Source organism: Cicer arietinum, chromosome 1, assembly GCF_000331145.2.
Source record: "Cicer arietinum cultivar CDC Frontier isolate Library 1 chromosome 1, Cicar.CDCFrontier_v2.0, whole genome shotgun sequence".
NCBI lineage: Eukaryota > Viridiplantae > Streptophyta > Magnoliopsida > Fabales > Fabaceae > Cicer > Cicer arietinum.
Genome location: NC_021160.2, coordinates 21,219,188 through 21,239,550, shown reverse-complemented (window position 1 = coordinate 21,239,550; position 20,363 = coordinate 21,219,188). Strand labels below are relative to the sequence as shown.

The 20,363-nt window shown below is 32.9% G+C and overlaps 1 long non-coding RNA gene across 3 annotated transcripts in view; it reads left to right on the top strand.

Moving 5' to 3' along the window:
- Nucleotides 1-9,915: 9,915 nt before the first annotated feature.
- Nucleotides 9,916-20,363, top strand: part of LOC105852754 (uncharacterized) — a 27,936-nt gene continuing 17,488 nt past the window's right edge. Inside the window, exons 1-2 of one of the 3 annotated variants that reach the window (XR_012163144.1) lie at nucleotides 9,916-10,187; nucleotides 12,139-12,177. This is a non-coding gene — a long non-coding RNA (uncharacterized lncRNA). The remainder of the gene's footprint in view (nucleotides 10,188-12,138; nucleotides 12,178-20,363) is intronic. The other 2 variants (XR_012163145.1, XR_012163148.1) reach the window with 2 other exon arrangements.

The window sequence follows — 20,363 nt, the reverse complement described above, 5'->3', positions numbered from 1 at the left end:
GAGGTGGGCAGTACTTGTGCTTTATCAGCATAAATTTGACATTTATGAAATTTATTTATGTAACTAAAGCAATCGGAATCCATGGTCAACCAATAGTAGTCAACCCTTAAGATTTTTCTTGCCATTGTGTGTCCATTTGCATGAGTTTCAAAAGAACCTTCGTGAACCTCTTGAATGATTTTCTCTGCTTCCGCTTTATCCACACATTTGAGGAGAACCATATCATGATTTATCTTCTAAAGCACATCACCAATTAAGAAGAAATTCATTGACAACCTCCTTAAAACCCTCTTGTCGTTCTCTGAAATATCCAATGGATATTCCTTATTCTTAACATATGATTTGATATCATAAAACCATGGCTTGCCGTCAGACTCTTCTTCTATCGATAAGCAATATGTTGGCTTATCCTTATATTGAATTTTTATGACCGGCACATCCTAACCGACACTTATTTTGAACATTGATGACAATGTGGCCAGGGCGTCGACCAATTGGTTTCCTTCTCAAGGAATATGGTGAAAAGTGATATGCTTGAAGTGTTCTACCAATTCATTGACGTATGATACACAATCAATTTGGAATCTCGAGTTTCCCACTCTCCTTTTGTTTGATAGATGACCAAAGACGAGTCTCCATATACCTCAAGAACTTTTACCTTTGATTTAATGGCTGCTTTAATGCTTATGAGACATGCCTCATATTATGCAATATTGTTTGTGCAATCAAAACACAATCTAGCCATAAATGGAGTGAACTGGTTCTCTGGGGAAATCAAAATGGCTCTAATTCCACGACCTAATGAATTAGAAGCACTATCAAACACCAACGTCCATTTTTCTTTATCATATGATTCAGTATCTTCAAATAATGTCATTATACCTTCACCGGGGAACTCACACTACATGGATTGATAATCTTCTACAAGATGTTGAGCCAAATACTCTGCTAGTGCGTTTCCTTTAATAGCGGTCTGTGTAACATACACCAAGTCGTATTCTGATAACAATATCTGCCAACAGGCAATCCTTTTAGTAAGAGCAGGTTTCTCAAAGATACACGTAATTGGGTCGATTTTAGACACCAACAAAGTTGTATAACATATCATGTATTGCCTCAACCGACGAGCAGCCCGTGCTAATGCGCAACATGTTCGTTCAAGCAGTGAATACCTTGTTTCACAGCTGGTGAATTTTTTGCTCAAATAATAAATAGCTTGTTATTTCTTACCATATTCATCATGTTGCCCTAGAATACAATCCATTAACTCGTCAAGTACTGTTAAGTACATAATAAGTGTTTGTCCATGAAAATGAGGCACTAAGATTAGTGGTTTTGATAAGTATTGTTTAATATTTTCGAAAGCTTTTTGACAATTCTCATTCCATTCAACCTTTTGGTCTTTGCGCAACAACTTGAAAATTGGCTCGCATGTAGCAGTTAGATGTGATATGAACTTGACAATGTAGTTCAATCTACCCAAAAAGCCAAAAAATTATTTTTCCGTGCGTGGAGCCGACATTTCTTGTATTGCTCTTACTTTATTTGGGTCCACCTCTGTTCCTTTTTTACTAACGATAAATCCAAGTAACTTGCTTGATCTCACACCAAAAGTGCATTTAGCAAGGTTTAAACGGAGTCTGAATTTTCTTAGTCGCTCAAATAATTTTTGAAGGTTAATGATGAAGAGTGAGTCATCTGTTAATAGCATGGTCTTCTTTGGTCTGGTATTTTGCAATCATATCATCCACATAAACCTCTATCACCTTATGCATCATGTGATGAAACAAAGTTACCATTGCTTTTTTTTAGGTTGCCCCATCATTCTTCAATCTAAATGGCATCACTTTATAACTGAAAGCCCCCATTGTGTGATGAATGTAGTTTTCTCCATATCTTCGGGAGCCATCTTGATTTGATTATACCCTGAGAAACCATCCATGAAGGATAAAAGAGAATATTGAGCAGTGCTGTCTACTAGGACATCAATATGAGGCAAATGAAAACCGTCTATAGGACTAGCTTTATTTAAATTTGGATAATCAACGCACCATCGAACATTTCCATCTTTATTTGGAACTGGGACAATATTAGCTACCCATTGAAGTTTTTTTTTTGCTATTGCTAAGAAACCAGCATCAAATTGCTTCTTAACCTCTTCTCTAATTTTAAGTGACCTATTAGACCTTATCCTCCTTAGTTTTTGTTTAATTGGAGCACATTCAGGCTTGAGTGGTAGCTTGTGTTCAATTATGTTAGTATCTAGCTCAGGAATATCCTGATACGACCATGCAAAGACGTCGACATAGTCAAATAAAAGTTTAATCAACTTTTCTCTTTCACTTTCTTTCATAGACATACCAATTTTAATTTATTTCTTATTATATCCAGTTCCTAAATCAATCACCTCAACAAGTTCTTGATACAATTGGATTATCTTAGCTTCATGTTCCATTAGCCTTTCTAGTTATGGGGGAGGCTCACAATCGTCTTCACAATCCTCATCAGCGTGATTAATTGGGAGTTCAAAATTACAATAAAGGGTTCTAGCGATGCTATTTTCAACATGTTCATTTTCAACTCTGCATTGTTTAAATTAAGAGGAAAAGGAAAAAGACAATATGAATAAAGATTGCTAATAAAAAGAAAAGAGAAAAACAAAAACAATTGGAGAATCCATAAAAACATTTATTGATAATAATTACGAAATTGAAATACATGTGCCCTAACTAGTTATCCTTATAGCCTTGGGCAGAGCAAAAGGAGTTAAAATACACAATTACTTTGAACATTAATTAACAAACACGAGAAACTCGATGATGTTCCAATTGTTGAGACTAGTGTTTGGAGGACAAGGGCGCACCAATTTGAGGGTATCATCATCAACATGACCCTCTTCCGTAACAACCACCTAATCAACATATATTATTTCGGCCCTTTGAAAGGTTTGGTGAATGTCACAAATAAGAATCTTTTGTGAATTTGGTACTCGATTTTCCCAACAAGCCATCCTGCTTTCTTGTTTTTCCTTCACAACATTTTCTTTATCAACTTTAGTAGGTACATATCCCAACTCCTCCTTCCAATATGTATTTTGTAGAGTTCAATGATGTGGTAGATATTTTTGGTTCCTTTAAACAATATCATTCATCCATGAAGACAACATTGGCGATTTATAATGCTTGGAAGGAGTCTCTATGGCTTCCTTTGTGTTTTCGATGTAGCCCATGGAAGATAGATAACTCACTATAATATCTTCTTCCCTAGATAATATTATTAGCTTATCGTTCACTATAAATTTTAGCTTTTGGTGGAGAGTGGATGTCACTGCTCCAGCAGCATGAATCTCTGGTCTCCCTAGCAGACAATTGTACACCGGTTTAATATCCATCACTTGGAAGGTTATTCCCAATTTATATGGTCTGATTTGAATCGGCATGTCAATTTCACCAACGACTTGTCTCCTGGATCCATCAAATTCTTTCACTACCATAGCACTGGGCTTCATGCAGGCTCCGTCAACAAATAGTTTTGAGAGTGTTGGTTTTGGCATGACATTCAATGATAAACCATTATCAACTAACACCCATGCAAGAATATGATCATGACACTTCACAGAAATGTGTAGTGCTTTATTATGTTATATCCCCTCATCTGGTAATTCACCATCGCTAAAACTCAAGCCTCTATTGGCGATGATATTAATGACAACTCCATCAAACTGGTCGACAGTCATATCATGAGTAACATGGGCCTCGTTTAAAACTTTCATCAGTGCCCTTCTATGCGCTTCAGAGTTTAATAACAAAGAAAGAAAAAAAATATCTTGGAAGGCGTTTGATTTAGTTGATCTACCACCTTATACTCACTTTTCTTGATAAACTTCAAAAATTCGTTAGCTTCTTCTTCAAGCACCGTCTTTTTGCAAGTTTCAGGTCCTTTTATGGCATGGTACACAACATTTTTTCCATGACCCTCCTTTTTCCTAAGTTGTTCAGGAGCGTATACTTGACAACTCCGAGTCATCCCACCAATCTCTGAAATATTGGTGGCATCAATACCTTGAGGTTTAAAGCTATCACCTGATTGATGATTGACTAAATGGGATGTGATTTCATAATTCCATGATATCGCCTTGTTATTTTCATAAGGAAAAGAGGTCGGTGCTTGGACAATTATTGCATTTTTCACGCTATGAGTTGGCTTAAGATTCTCTTTTCTATAGAGGATTTCCAATGGTGTTGAGAAATATCTATTATTTTCCATGCACGACTCTATGGTCGATACATGATCATCTTTTGTATTTTGGTCTATCTCATCTTCAATGAGATTAATAGAGGTATCCTCGTGGTCCGACAAGGGATTACTCCCTAAATTGGGATCGTCTTCCTTGAAGGTAAACCAATTTACATTAATAAGTTCTTTCACTTTATATTTTAGGGCTTGACAATCTTCGACGGAAAGTCCTACAACTCCTGCATGGTATTCATATTTGGCGTTTGGGTTATACCATTTTGGGAATGATGGTTACATAGGTTTCATTGATCTCAGGACTACCATTGAATTATGGAGTAGGTGAGGCAACAATTGGTTGTATGTCACGGGAATCGGGTCAAAACAAGTTATCTTCGTTTATCGATTAACTGGTGGTTTGTAGTGATTCAGGATTGGATTTTGGTTCCATTGATTTTGTGGGGAAAACGTGGCAGGTGGTGGTTGGACCAGGGTTGGTTGATAATAAGGTGGCCGCTAAGGGTGATATTGGGGGTAGGGAGCTTGTGAGGTCGCAACCACATATTGATAGGGAATATGGGGTATCAGGGGCTGAAAATTTGGAGGTTGATGAGAATTCATGGCTGGAGAATAAGAGACCCTTGGGTTTGCCATTACAACGTTAGCATCCTCTTATTTCTTCTTACCACATACAATCTTATCACTTCTCATGCCACTTTCTACTATTTCTTCTATCATGACCATGTCAAATTTTTTTGATGATATACTCCCAATCATCTTATCATAAAAAGGCGACTAAAGAGTATCCATAAACATACCAACCATTTCTCTTTCAAATAAATGAGGATCTAATTGAGATGTCACTTATCTCCACCGTTGTTTATATTCTTTGAATGTTTCATTGTCCTTTTTCGACGAATTTTGCAACTGCATCTTGTTAGGGGCCATGTCAATGTTGTACCTGTAATGTTTCAAGAAGGCATCAACCAAGTCTTTCCATGAACGGATTAGATTGCGCTTGAGATGCATATACCAACTTAATGATGCCCCACTCAAACTATTTTGAAAAAAATGAATGAGAAGTTTGTCATTTAGAGCATGAGAAGCCAATTTTCTACAATACATGGTCATATGAGTTTTAAGACATGTGGCACCTTGAATTTCGAAGGTATAGCCACATCGGGAACCAAACACATATCAAAAGCTTCGAGACCATATACATTAGTCCCCTCAATTTCTTTTATTCGTTCTTCTAAAACATGGAATTTCTCTTTCAATTGTGTATCATCACCAACATGAGGTTGTTGCCAATTTTCGTTAGCATTAAAATGGAGTACTTGGGGTGCACTAAATGGAGTACCATGGGGTTGATGACTAAGGGCATAATGTAACCATGTGGGAGACTATACATGGGAAATTGCATAGTTTTTGTATGAAACCGTTGGGTAGTCGGGGTAAAGCCTGGTGGTTGAGAAGGACTAGTTTGGTGTACTTCATTTGCAATTGGGGGATCCCCATTTGTATTCTCCTTTCTTGCTAAAGTCTGTATAGCCTCTAGGATCAATCAACTTTGTCCTTCTATTGGCTAACATCCGCTCTCATCACTTCTTAGTTTTTCTCAAGTTCATCCATGTTCTTGAAGTTTTCGCGAGTCTGATAAGGGTGTTGGGGAAACAACTTTATTAATTTTTTTTTGTTTTTAAAAAAATAAAAAATTTATGAGTATGTATTAAATATGAATGGAACGAAAATGAAATTATTTAGTTAATTATCTCCTTACATGATAGTTGAATGTTGGGGAATCGTAAGCCTTACCTAAATTTTTTTAATGAACACAAATTATTAGTTAAGAAAATATGGGGATCAATAAACATAACAGCAAATCATTCATTGATGAAAAAAAAGTACATCACATTTAAATTAAAAACTACATTGATTATGGTATTTCAATCCTCTCTTTCAATTGGACAACCAATCTTCTCTTCCAATTCTTCTACCAAATGCAATATTCAACGAACTTGTAGTCTTTAACTGGAGTATTGAGCGGATGCATTACTGCATCAATTTCTCTTAGATGTTTCAGAATTTCTATGATTGCTTGATTAGCTAGCATTGCCAATTTTAAAAAGTAATCTTTCCAATGCTTGCCTTTATCTTCCAACTCTTTATAGATCTCTTCATTCTTCAATTGTCCAAGCAACATCATATGGTTTCATCCTTTTAGTCATTATAGATCTTTTCTTGATAATCAATGTAATTCTTCATCTCACTAGAAGTCTCCATTTATGTTCTTAGTGCATCTTAATGTTTTGAGAGTAATTCTTCAATGTCTTCCTTGTATTGCCTATCATTCTTTACTTGACTCTCGTACTTAGCTACCATCTCTTTAATTTGTTTCTTTAAATCTTCAAACTCATTTTTTATATTCCTCTCAGAGCTTGCTGATTTTGTACACAATTGCTTCCACATATAGGCTTCTTCAATAGCTTCATTCCTTTATTGCTTTCACACATATAATTATTCATTTGCACCTCTCAAACAATCTTGTATGTCAAGTTTATTTTCTTTATCAATTTTCAACCTCTTGTTGCTTCTCTCAATAAACTGACTCCTACAGGTGTTTTCTGATCGTAAGTTCTCATTCTCTTGGGAGACTTTTTCTAACTTCGCTTGTAGCTTTCTTTTCTCCTCTTGAGATTTTAACAATGATACTTTGAGTTCTTCTATTTTTTCATTTAACAAGGGTAGGTTTAGGGTTTCCTGATCATTCGAGGGTGTACTATGGAAAGGCAACTTGATTTCTTGGACTTTTTTCTTTACCCATTGTTGATAAGGTTCTTTTGTGATGCAACTTCAACATCCGAGTACTCTTCCTTTTCTAATAATCATCTCTCAAGCTCGACTTATCCTTCAAAACATCGGTGGGTCTACTGTATTCGTATTGTGCAAAACAAAAGCTTCCAATGACTTATCATTTGGCTTCTCCAACATAGGGGTAGCCAAACTGTCTTAGAGCTACCGTTGGATTGTAATTAATACATCCTTTAGTTCCCATGAGAGGTACATTTGGAAAATCTAAGCATTGACATATTATTTCTTCCACCCCTTGTTCTCTACGGTATCATGAAATTGTGTCCCCAGTAAGGCTAGCTATACTCTGAGCCCATTCACAAATACTTTTAACTCCAACATGATATCCTTTCTTGAACATGTGAGATATGAACCCAGTATACATCACTGGAACACAACCCAAAATTGTTCCCCCTTTCTTCTCGTGTTGCATATGCAGAGAGTAGTATATATCAGCAAGGACCGTGGGAAATGGATTTTGTTTATTTTTGATAAAGACGAAGAAGACATTGATGGCATAAAATCTAAAAAAATTATCAAGGTTTGGGAATAATACAACAACATAGATAATGAGACCCAAAACATCTCTAAAAGTACCCCATTCTTGTTTAACGGCTAAAGCTTGACATTTTTGCTCTAGATATTTTCTTGAAAAACCATAAATAGCTCATTTTTCCTCTTTCTTACTTAACAACTCTCTTATATCAATTTTCAACACTTCAACAATTGTGCTCAAAGTTTGTGGTTTCCCAATATATCGATAACGATTTCCTTTCTCTAGGGAGTAACTCAATATTCGTTCGAATTCTTCTAATGTCGGGGCCAACTGAAAGTTTTGAAATGTGAAACATCTTAAAAGAGGGTCGTAATATTGAGCCAATGCCGTGAATGCCCCTGTTTGCACATTTATTGCCAAAAGGTTTAAGATCATTCCATATTTATTAAAGAAACTTTCACATTGTATGGTTTTCATTTTATTACTGATGTCCCTTAAACTTTTCAAATTAGGTTGTTTGAACTTTAAAAGTAAATTTTTTTCTTTTTTTCGATCCCATTATCCACTTAAATAACACATGACTAAGGTATGTATGATTCCCTAAAAATCCTGAAAATTTATGCAAAATGCCATTATGTTTTATCTTTCCTTAGAAAAAAAATGTCAATGACATATGAATGAAACTATATAGAATAATTATATGAACGAAACTATGTAGAATAATTATATATAAAATTTGAATGTATGAGGTATATTCTTTTTTGCTTATATGGATATTCTTGTGATGAAAGGGTCTATTGGCTCATGTAGTGAAATTCTCACAAGGGTGGCTCTATGGTTCTAAATTTGATTCCTAGGGCCAATAATCCTAGTTTGGAATATTGTCAACAATAATAGGTAAACAAACTATTTGGAGTGACAATACCCTCAACAAGTTCAAACTCTAGGTGAGATCTTCATGTTAACCAAATAGGATGTACATCCAGAAGGCTATCACTACGCAACCTCAAAACTAAACTTAAGAATATTATAATGTCAGTTAATACTTATTAAGAAATAATAAACACATAAAGTAAAAAAAAATGAAAAACAAACAAATATAGAAAAAAGTTAAAAATTATGCACAATTAATTATGTTAGGCTTGACTCTCTAGGGGTCCCTAGTGGAGTCGCGGCCTAAAATTTCGTGTGTTTCTCAAATTCAACGGAGTCGTCACCAAAATTTATTTTAAAATAGAGAAAGTATTTGGAAACCCTTAAACATAGACAAAAAATGGTATTTGAACCAGATTTTGAGTTCGAGAGTCGATTATGCGTAGGGAAGGTATTAACACCCTACGACATCCGTTAAAATACGGTTATCTATAACTAATTATTCAAAATTAATGTTAACTTAAATATATTTATTTCTCCTTATTATTAAATATGAATATCAATTGTTTGTTTTTTTAAGGTGATTTTGAAATAAAAGTATGCTTAAGAAAGAAAAGTAAAAAAAAAAATTATTAGTGTGCTCGACAAGAGAGTGATTTTGCTCCTACATATCTCCCGGTGCGATAGAGAAATCAAAGCTACATAGTTCTTGGTTAATGCGGATGTATTGATTGTTTTTAAAGAAAACTTTGTTTTGTTATATAAAATAAATATTTTGACAAAAAAAATGAGTTTTTTTTATTTGAATAATTATTTAAAAATGTGAGTGTTAATACGATCAAGTTGTAAAACTCGTGTCTCAAAAATTCAATGAGTAAAACATATGCCACATCTAATTTAATCCTCTTAAGAATATTTTATATTATTTTTCGATTTGAAAATTGCGTTTCAAAACCACCAAATAGTCAACTTGTGTCTTAACAACTTAAAAATTAAAAAATGTAACATCTAATTAATCAAAATTTAAAAAATTGATTTTAGATTTTGTTTATTTATAAAACAAATTTTAAAAATATCGAATTATATAATTTGTATTCTGCAACTCAAGGATTAAAATATGTTATTTTAAGTTAACCTTTAATAATTGTTATTTATTAATTTGTTTATGAATTTTAATTTATTAATTTATCTGTGAAGAGGAGATTTAGAACCCCCAAGTTGTCACAACTTGTGTCCTAACAACTCAAAGATTAAAAAGATGTCACATCTAATTAATTTTTAACGAAATATTTGTTTGTGTTTTTTTTTATTTATTTATGAAATTTGATATTTAGTTATGAAGCAAATTAAATTTCTAAAAAAAATAAGAAGGGAAAGCAAAACTAAATGGGATGAGATGGACATATTTGCATTTTGTTTTTGTTTGGAACTCAATTGAACTTAGGTTTAACACAACAACACAAAAAAATTAAAAGTGACATAACACTGAAAATGCTAGATAGAAACTTACAAACCACACAGGTGGAGCGACTATTGGGTGGATAGAAATCATCAATGGTTTCTGGAACAAAAAAAAAAAAAAAAAAAAAAAAAAAAAGAAGAAAAAAAGAAGAGGAAACCGATTAAGAGGGAGAGAAAGGAAACCAAGAGAGGGGAGGAGATCGAGGAGGAGGGTGAGGCTGCACCGAAAAGCCTGGTTGCCGTTTCGGTAGCGACGACAACAACATCATCACAGGTTTGAATATTTTAGTCTTATTTTTTATATTTTGTTCATTCTGTTGTCTTATCTTTACTCTTACAAATCAAAAATACCTTCTTATTTATTATATAGGAAAAATACCTTTGCGTTTTCTGTTTGTTTTTTGTTACTAATACTCTCTTTGATTTCTTCTTCTTCTCTTTCTTTGTATGTGTTTTTTTTTTATAAAGAGAGTTAATCTCATATCCCCTTTAAAAGATAAATGAAGATATATTTATAGAGTTTTTTTTTAACTTGCTTGATTGTTTTCCTACTTGCCTTTGTACTTCTCCGTTAATTTCTTGTTTGATGCTTAATTTCTTTGCTCATAATCTGAATTATTTTGCAAATCTAACCCATTCACAGTTTTAACAAATCTAATCCATTCTGAAAATGAAGTCTATTCATTTGTCAAAATAAAAAGAAGAAGTCTAGAAATATAATTAATCAACACTCATACGGTAGAGTATAATGCCGGTGTTTGAAATTAACCAAATCTAGAATAAGATATTATAACCTAGTATAAATAACACAGAAAGATAGAATTTAAGAAGAGTTTTTGGAATTTTATCTCCAAGGTTATCTTTACATTGTTACAAAAGAGTTATCTCCAATAAGTTACAAACATATGAATGATCTAGCTTTTGTTTTTAAGAAATAAATCTAACTTTTGTTTTTCAGAAATAAATCTAACTTTTGTTTTTAAGAAATAAATCTAACTTTTGTTTTTCAGAAATAAATCTAACTTTTGTTTTTAAGAAATTAATGGTCTTACATTATGTATCATTTAGGTAATTATATTACATAGATAATATTGTGATTCATGGTTGTAACAACCTTCTACGTAAGAAAATTATTATCTACCGAATAATAAAATATTCATTTTTTTACATAGAGAATATTCAAAGTAATAGAACTCATATTATAATTTATTTATAAAAAGTGGACAGACGGAAGTTTGCTGCCTTAGGTACTAAATGTAAAATGACATCAATATTGAAAGAAAAAAAAAATAAGAGCATCTCCAACAACATCTCTAAACTTATGAGTCAATGTGAAAAAATTAAATAAGAACATCTTTAAAGGTAAACTCAACATGACTTCATTAAATAGAGTTTACTTGCCACATAATATATTTGTTTTTTACTCTAACGGTTTAATTCATAAGAACCATATTAGATCCAACAACTTTAATTCATACATTAATATTTTATTTATATTTAATTTTATTACAACTTAACATATTAATTTAAATATTTAAATTAATATCATTATATATTATTTTAAATAATATTAATTATTGATCTCAACCTTAGTATTCATTTGAGGTCTATAAAAGATATTAAAATTGATTGGTGGTGATAGTAACTGAGAATTTTCAATAAAATACAACTGAAATTGTTGAAGATTATACTAATTCAGATTCATTTGCCACAAACAATTTTTGTTTGAAATAATAAGATAAAAAAAATAAGTAAAAAGGTATTGTTAATAGAAGTTTAAAGAAAAAAAACTTGTGTAACAAAAATTGTGAAAGAAAAAGTAAGTAAGAAAAATAAATTGTTTCAATTAATAAGAAAATGTATTTAATATACATATTAACGGTAAAAAAAATTAACGGTGATAAATTTAAAAAAAAACTAACGGTTATAAATTAATAAATAAAAAAGTAAAGGTCATAAATTTATTATTATTAAATTGTAAAAGTATCGTTATGTCAACTTGACACAACTCAACTCGCTAAAAACTGAATTATACGTAACTCAACGTTGACGGACGAAAATATTTAGCAATAGTTTGGAGATGGTTTTACCTTCATCCATAATTCTTACTCAAAGTCCATTTTCTAATTAATCTCATATTTCGTTGTGTATCATTATTTGACTTTTTTTTTTTTTTTTTTTTTTTTTTTATCTTATTTGTAACAAACTTTGAAATACTCTTACAGGTAGAGTCACCTATTCAATGTGAGGCAAAATTAATTCATGTAAGTTGTTCTATTAATTCTTATATTTTTTATAAATTGTATTATTAAGATTTACTATTTTTGCCTCATTTTTTGATATATTTTTATACATGCATCCTAAAATTTCAAATGTCTCTATAACTATCATATATGGTGTATTTATGATACTACTCCCTTTGTCTCTTAGTATAGGAACCAATAGCAAAAATCAGAGTATTAAAAAAAGTTGTTGGAGTAACAAATTTGTCTACAATAGTGTTTATGTTTACAAATTTACCCCTACACTTATTGATATAATACGAGAGACAAAAGCATTTATGTTTTCCAATAATAAATTAAATATGGATACTATTGTAAAGAAATCATTAATGCATATTAACTTTTGTGAATGATTTTATATTGAAAAACAAAGAAAGAGTAAAAACAAAGTTTTATAAATTGAAATCGAAGGAGTAAATATTTTACCTTTTAAATACATTTAACCTATTAATTATGAAAATTCCAATCTGGCAGAAAGAAAAAGTTTTTTTTTTTTGGTACAAAAGAGGGTCTAAAGGCTCAAAGAAAAAGGAACAAAAATAATTAACAAACAACTCTAATAAGCGTAGGAAAGGAGATTCCAAAATTATCATCAACTAAGATGATCTTCAATTCATTTGACGGAAAAGCTGGGAGAACAAAGAGCTTAATGTTATTTAATGTAAGACTATAATTGGCTAGCCAATCTGCACAACCATTTCTTTCACGCCATGTATGGTTGAATTTGACATGTCAATCCTACCGAGTCACTTTCTGATTCTACGAACTAAGGTTGGAAAAATGTGATCATCTATTTTCTGTTGACAAATCATATCTATCAAGACTTTGGAGTCACTCTAGATCACTAGGTTTGTAATCTTCCTTTGTCAAGCTAACTCCATCCCATGCAACATTACCCACATCTCAATTGTGAGAGCATTACACATACCAATTTTTCGAGCATACCCCTTAATCCAATTTCTAGAAGAATCCCGAAAAAGACCCCTACATCCAGCGATGGATGTAGAACTCTTGTAAGTACCATCATAATTGAGATTGATCCAATTGCTATTTGGTCGGCTCCAGCGGACATATAGGATCTCTAGTCTCAACAGATGTTCATTCCTCTTCACACAGTTTCCATTCTCGACCTCTTTCACAAGATGCATGATTGTTTCAATTGGGTTATTACGCCGTTGAAAGCCTTCTTAAAAAATTTCTTTGTTCCTCCATTTCCATAAGTACTGACACGATATCATAAAGAAGGATTGCCACTAAGATCTCTGATACGCTGCAATATTCTATCTAATCCATTATTGTGTCGCATATGGGCAATACCTCAGCATATTAGTCATATATTCTTCAATGTTCGTATACCAGTTGCACTCAATAGAGATTATTGGGTTCCATTTGTGTCGTGTATGATTTGTCAAAAGTCTCTATATGACATAAGCCAAATGAAAGTCTGGATCCGATAGGGCCTTTCGACTTCCAGATGATTTTCCAGTTGGTATCAATAGCAGTAATAGTTTGAGTTGAAGAAAGATATTTATAAGTGTTACTTAGAGAAAACTCATTAAATATATTATCCCCCTAACCCAACTTGTCTTCACCACCTTCCAGAAGAAGAAGATGAGGAATAACAATAATGTGATTAACCATATTGGTAGTGAATCAATTTTGAATCAGATGAAGGTTCCACTTCTTTTCCCTGTTTACAACATCTTTAACGGTCAAAGTAGTAACTAAAAATGAATCAGTTTGCAACAAATTGAAAAAAAGTGGTTGCTCGGTTGAGATCCAACAATCAAGCCAAATATTGATCTTCCCTCCATCCCCAAGCTTCCAAGTAATATTTTTCTGAAATGTGTCCATAATAGAGAATCATTCGACTTGCAAATCATATTCTCAACCAAATTTTGATTAACATAAAGAAAAAGTTAAAATAGAGGTAAATTAACAAAATAAATAAAAAATTAAATCATCATTTTGATAGGTGGACAAGTATAAAATAACACCATATGCTGGTAATTGTGGAATTAATATCAAATAGTGGAAATTTTTTACAAAATAAAATATTTATTTATTAACTTTTTAGAGTACGATATCATCATTTTGCAATGAGTATGAGTCAACAACATTATAACTTTCTAATAACAAAATACCTTAAAATTCCATGTCAATTGATCAGTGTCTAATGTAAATAGACTTAAAGGCTTCAAGTACTTAAGCAATATTGTCACATTGCGAGAACCATTAACAAGACTCCATTCCTCGTTAGCACAATTTAAACATATAAAAAAAAGTAGAACAAGCATAACATACACTAAAGCAATCACTCAACAACAATTACTAGTTTATAAATATGACCTTTACTTAGCACTTATTTCATCATCATATAAAGATATCAACATGTCATCAACATTATAAGGGATCAACACATATGACTCATACATTGATGACCTAACTACAATGTATATATCACTTAGCATGTAGTGCAACTTAATCAACAACTAACCTCGACACATGGATCCAACAAACTTCATAGTTGTTACGGGTAGAGAAGTCACCTACTACACCATGAACAAAAGTGTATAGTCAAGGTAACCTAGTTTATGCAATAAAACGCTCCAACAATGCACATCGCTTTTACATAAGACCTTCCTACTAAAGATACCCCAATGTATTTTCGAACATCGAGCTTTATTTCTATCACAACACAACCCTCAAACATAACCTATTTATATGAAAAAAAATAACAACATCATTGTTAGATGTCTCTTGATCCATATCTGCTATCGAGGATCATTTACCATAAGTTAGTCCATATATGCAACTAAAGACATCATAATAGATTAACGAGTATCATCATCAACAATTAAAATTTATCATATAATACATACATGAACTTCATCAACATTTATCAAATAGCATATCAAATAAGCATTATAAACATTATCCTCATAATTATATATTCATTCATTATTATCTTATGTTTGTAAGAGGTAGGATACAAAGCAATCTTAGTATATGAGGTGATTCCATAAACCATTGGAAAGATTTAGACCATATGCGATAAGTAGAAAGTAGCTCAAACTTGGCATAAAGTTTATGCCGACAACTGCTGAAGACCTTTAAAGTTTGAAGAAGGTGACTCTTTATTTCTTAAGGTTACTCCCATCGTCAAAGTTGGAAGAGTTTTAAAAGTAAAAAAACTAAGTACTCGATTCATTGGCGTTTTTCAAATTGTCCAAAGAGTAGATCTCCAACTAGTGTTGAACTACATAATGTATTTCATATGTCACAACTCAAAATGTTTGCTTTCTATCCTTACCAAAATCCGAGTTGTGAGTCTATTTAGTTTTAACAAAACCTCATTTTTTATCTTATACCAATTCAAACTAACGACTGAAGTTTGAAGGTTATTTGGGGAGGACCTTTTTTAGAAAAGGCCATTTAGGAAATAGGATTGAACATAATGATCGAATACCACTAACGGGTTAGATATTTATAAAATTTAAGTTTGTGATAACCTTTAATCCTTTTCACTAACATGATTATTAGAACTAATTATTTCTTTTAGAATCAATCGTTATCATAGTGATTGGATGAAAGGGAAAGTAGTGGTGTAGGCAAGACCTAAGATTTAGTAGAGCTAAGAAATTTTCCATTCTTCCCCCTATCCACACAATTGTATATACATATTTCCACTTAACCCCTCATTTCCTTCACTTTGAAAAGGACACAACAACACCAACCTCCCATTTATTTCCTTATTTTCTTACAAGCACACCTCACACTATTCACAATTATTCTTTCTCGGTCACACTCATTTCCCTTCCATCATAAATTATCCATTTCATTATCACAAGAACCATCATATGTAAATCCCACATTACCTCAATTAACTAAGAGAAGTTGAAGGAATGACCAAAGGACTATAGATAGAGTAGAGGGTCATAATCTAATTCAAGCTTAGGATAAATCATTTAAACTATCATCTGAATTCCTTTTTCCCTTACAATGATCATTTTTCATGTTGCATATAGGGTTTTTAGGGACTAAAACTCTAAATTCTGGTTTTGAAAGTATTGGGATTTGAAAAGTGAGATTTAGGGAAATTAGAGTCTTACATTTTAGGTATTTTAGTATCATCTCTTGTTTTCAGTATACGTCCGAAAATATTGGTTGTTATATTGTGTTGAAAATGATAAGTTCTTGATAAATTGTTTCTGTTATGTTTGTTGATTCTTGTGTATGTAAATTTTGAACTTGAGTTAGTTCTCTAAGAAATATTGAAACCAAGGATTGAATTTGTAACACCCCGATTTTTAACAGCGCGAGTGTATTTTTTTTTTCAAAACAAATTAATAAAAAAAAAGAAATAAAGAAGGAAATACTTTTGGATAAATATTTAAGTCGTAACACAACGACAAAAGTCAACAACATTTACAAACAACGGAAATAGTTTGAAATAAAAATCCAAAGTATTTAAAACAGCAAAATACACCGGGGCTCTGAGACCTATCAGACATAGCTCATACCCCTGGGGTATTCTTGGCAGACACATGTACAATAGCACTGCCCAAGAATCTTAACTTCCCGAAAAAGTCGTACATTGACCCATAAAAATAAAAGTCTAGTTGACTATATAGGTATAGGCACAGTCTTCCAACATACAGTAACTACATCCACAAAAGAAAGACCTCTAGTCCCTATACAACCGTCTAATCTGATCATGACTCAAAAAACTTTACAACCCGGGTGATCTCCACGTGCCCCGCAAGATCCTCCTGACACAGCTCCAGTCAGGTGTGTCCAACTACCTTCCCATCTATAGAGTACTAACCGGTGGGAAGCTCTAGGTTGTCATATGAGGGCAAAGCCCAAATTTCCACAATAATTGTAAAGGGTCACCAACCGAAATTAATATTTAACATATAACATTTAGATTTCAATGCATAAAATAACCTTTCAACTTAGCATGCACCTTGAAAGGGTTTCCATATGCCAAACATGCATAAACAGAGTTGAAAATGAAGTTTTAAACCAAATTGCACTGTCGTATTTGAATACAACATCTCTGTATTCGAATACAAGACTGTTTCAGAAATCAGCAGCAAAAACAGCATGTCTATATTCGAATACAACCTTCTATATTCGACTACATATAAGTCAGTAACTAAAATAGAATGTATGTGTTTGAATACAACCTTTTGTATTCGAATACACATCAGAAAACATCAGAAAACAACAAAATTCAGCTTTTAAAATGGTTTCGAAATCAATCAACACTTACACACAAAACTTGAGTTCAAACACTCAATCATAATCTTGAATCAAACGTGACTCGCGTGCCAAGCACCCTAATGCAATGCATATATGCCAAAATGCATGGACTCGAAATTCCAAACCAAAACCCTCATCGAAGAGTTGTAAATCATAATTGTATCGCCTATCACAGGCCAAAGTACTAAATTACCGAGGTGCTACATATCACGGGTTAGCACGATTTACTAAAAATGTAAATCGTAAATGTACCGTCTATCACAGGCCGAAGTACTATTTACCGAGGTGCCACCTATCATGGGTCAGCACGATTTACCAAAAATGTATAGTCTATCGCAGACCTTACACGATGCGGCAATCCCCGCAAAGATAAGATGAACCAATAAATCACATGGAATCATCTCGTGGCCCATCTGGTCACCACTCTCACCATAGTCCATCCGGTCGCCATGTACTATGAAATGCATGAGCATACTCTGACTCTATCCACGACAATCATAAAGTAAATGTAAATATTAAAAGATTCCCAATTTTTAATACTCATTTAACTCTAATGATTTTCATGACAATCATTAAGTAAATGCAGATAATAAAAGATTCCCCATTTTTAATACTCATTTAACTCTAACGATTTTCAAATTCCACACAGAGCATACTTAAACATTTATTTTCCACCACACACATCAAATTTAATCCATAATTTACATTAAATTCGACCAATTCAAAAACAAAATCCACACTAAGTTCAATCATTAATCACCACAAAACTCAAACATAACACATGCCAAACTAATTCTCACAAACCACAACTCAAACACATCAAATTACTTTTCCTCAACAACACACATAGATGAATCAAATTCCTTTTACACAAAAACACTGATCAATTTCACCAAAAACTCAACTCCAAACTTTCACCCATAAAAGCATTAAATTCATTTTCCCCAAATCTACACTTCAAACCCAACAAATTTATTTTCCACACAACCACAAATAAGTCCCTAAATGCAAACTAAAAGTTTGGAAGGAGTCCATACCTTAACGATAGCTTTAACGAATGATTACAGTATTGCGATTTATTCCGGTAAAAACTTTGTTCGCATCATCGCTTCCAAAGTTGACTCTCTAGCACCGTAGCGGAATGACGAGCTACTTTCCCTTCTATCTCTTCGCGAAATAAAGCTTAGATCTAGAAGAAACGTGAAGGTTTATGTTTGACGGTTTTGAAACCCCTAACACCGTTTTTCTTCGTTTTCGAATCAAACAAGAAGAATGAAGCTGAGAAATCTTTATTTTCTAACCCACCAAGCCTTGGATTTCTTTTTTTGAAGCAAAAGAAGCAAAAAAAAAAAAAAATGAATGGAGAAGAAAGAAGAGGTGGACTGTCGCGAGGCAGGGAGAGGAAAATTCTTTTCTCTTTTCCTTCAGTTTTCCTTTCTTTCTATTTCCTTTTTTTTTTCCTTTCTTCTATTTTCTTTCCTTTCCTTTTCTTTCTTCTCACACATATATATATTACTTATATATATAAATCTTAATTAAACCAATCCAATATCTACAAATTTCTAGATATTTATCAAAATTACCATCTCACCCATAACCTCTCAAAACAATTTGATAAAAATATTCACTCTCGTCACAACTCAATTGACAGATACCATTTTCATCAACCTGAGATATTTTTAACAAAACTGCCCGAAATTAAATTCTTCGTAACATAAATAAATTATTCTTCGAAGAATAATCTAATTTAGATTCACAGTACTTAATCTAATTTATTTATCGAAGAATAATTTGAATAGGGCATCAAAAGATATTTTTGGGCATTAAACTCACAAAATAACAATAACTTGGCTAAAAAGCCTCAAAGTTCAATACCAAAATACATAAATTAGAATTTAAAACTGTGGGTCTTACTTTACTACCCTCCTAAAATTAGTTTCGTCCTTGAAACTACACGTCGATAAACAACTCAGGGTGTTGTTCCCTCATCATACTCTCCAATTCCCAAGTCGCATCTCCAGTAGTTGGGTTCCAAATCACCTTGACCAACGAAACATCCTTGTTCCTCAACCGCTTAATCTTCCTGTCATCAATTCTTACAAGTGGTACTTCGAATGACAAGTTATCCTTCAGTTGAATTGTGTCTGGTTCGATCACATGTGACAGATCTGCAAGGTATTTTCTTAACTGCGACACATGAAACACGTCATGAATATTGGACAGTATCGGAGGCAATGCAATCCGATAAGCAACAGGCTCAATTCTTGCAGATATCTGATATGGTCCAATGAATTTCAGAGTCAATTTCTTCGATTTCAAGGCCCTACTAACTCCAATAGTAGGCGTGACTCTTAGAAACACATGGTCACCCTGTTTGAATTCTAAAAGTCTACGACTCTTATCCGCATAACTCTTATGACAATCTTGTGACGTCTTCATTTTCTTTTTTATCTTCTTCACCTTATCTGTAGTCTGTTGTACCATCTCTGGTCCTACAATCATACTTTCACCGTCCTTATACCAACACAAAGGCGTTTGACACTTGCGCTCGTATAAAGTCTCATATGGTGCCATTCCAATACTTGCGTGGAAACTATTGTTGTAGGTAAACTCAACCAACAGAAGTACATCATCCCAACTTCCCCTATCATTTAATACACATGCTCTAAAAAGATCTTCCAAGGACTGATTTCTCCTCTCAGTCTGTCCGTCCGTTTGTCGATGGTAAGTTGAACTCAATCTTAGTTTCGTTCCCAAAGCTTCATGCTCTGCTCCCCAAAAGTACGATGTGAACTTTGGGTCACGGTCTGATACGATACTCGATGGTACTCCGTGTAATCTCACAATCTCAGCAATGCAGATCTCAGTTAGCTTGTCTACCTTATAAGTGGTCTTTATCG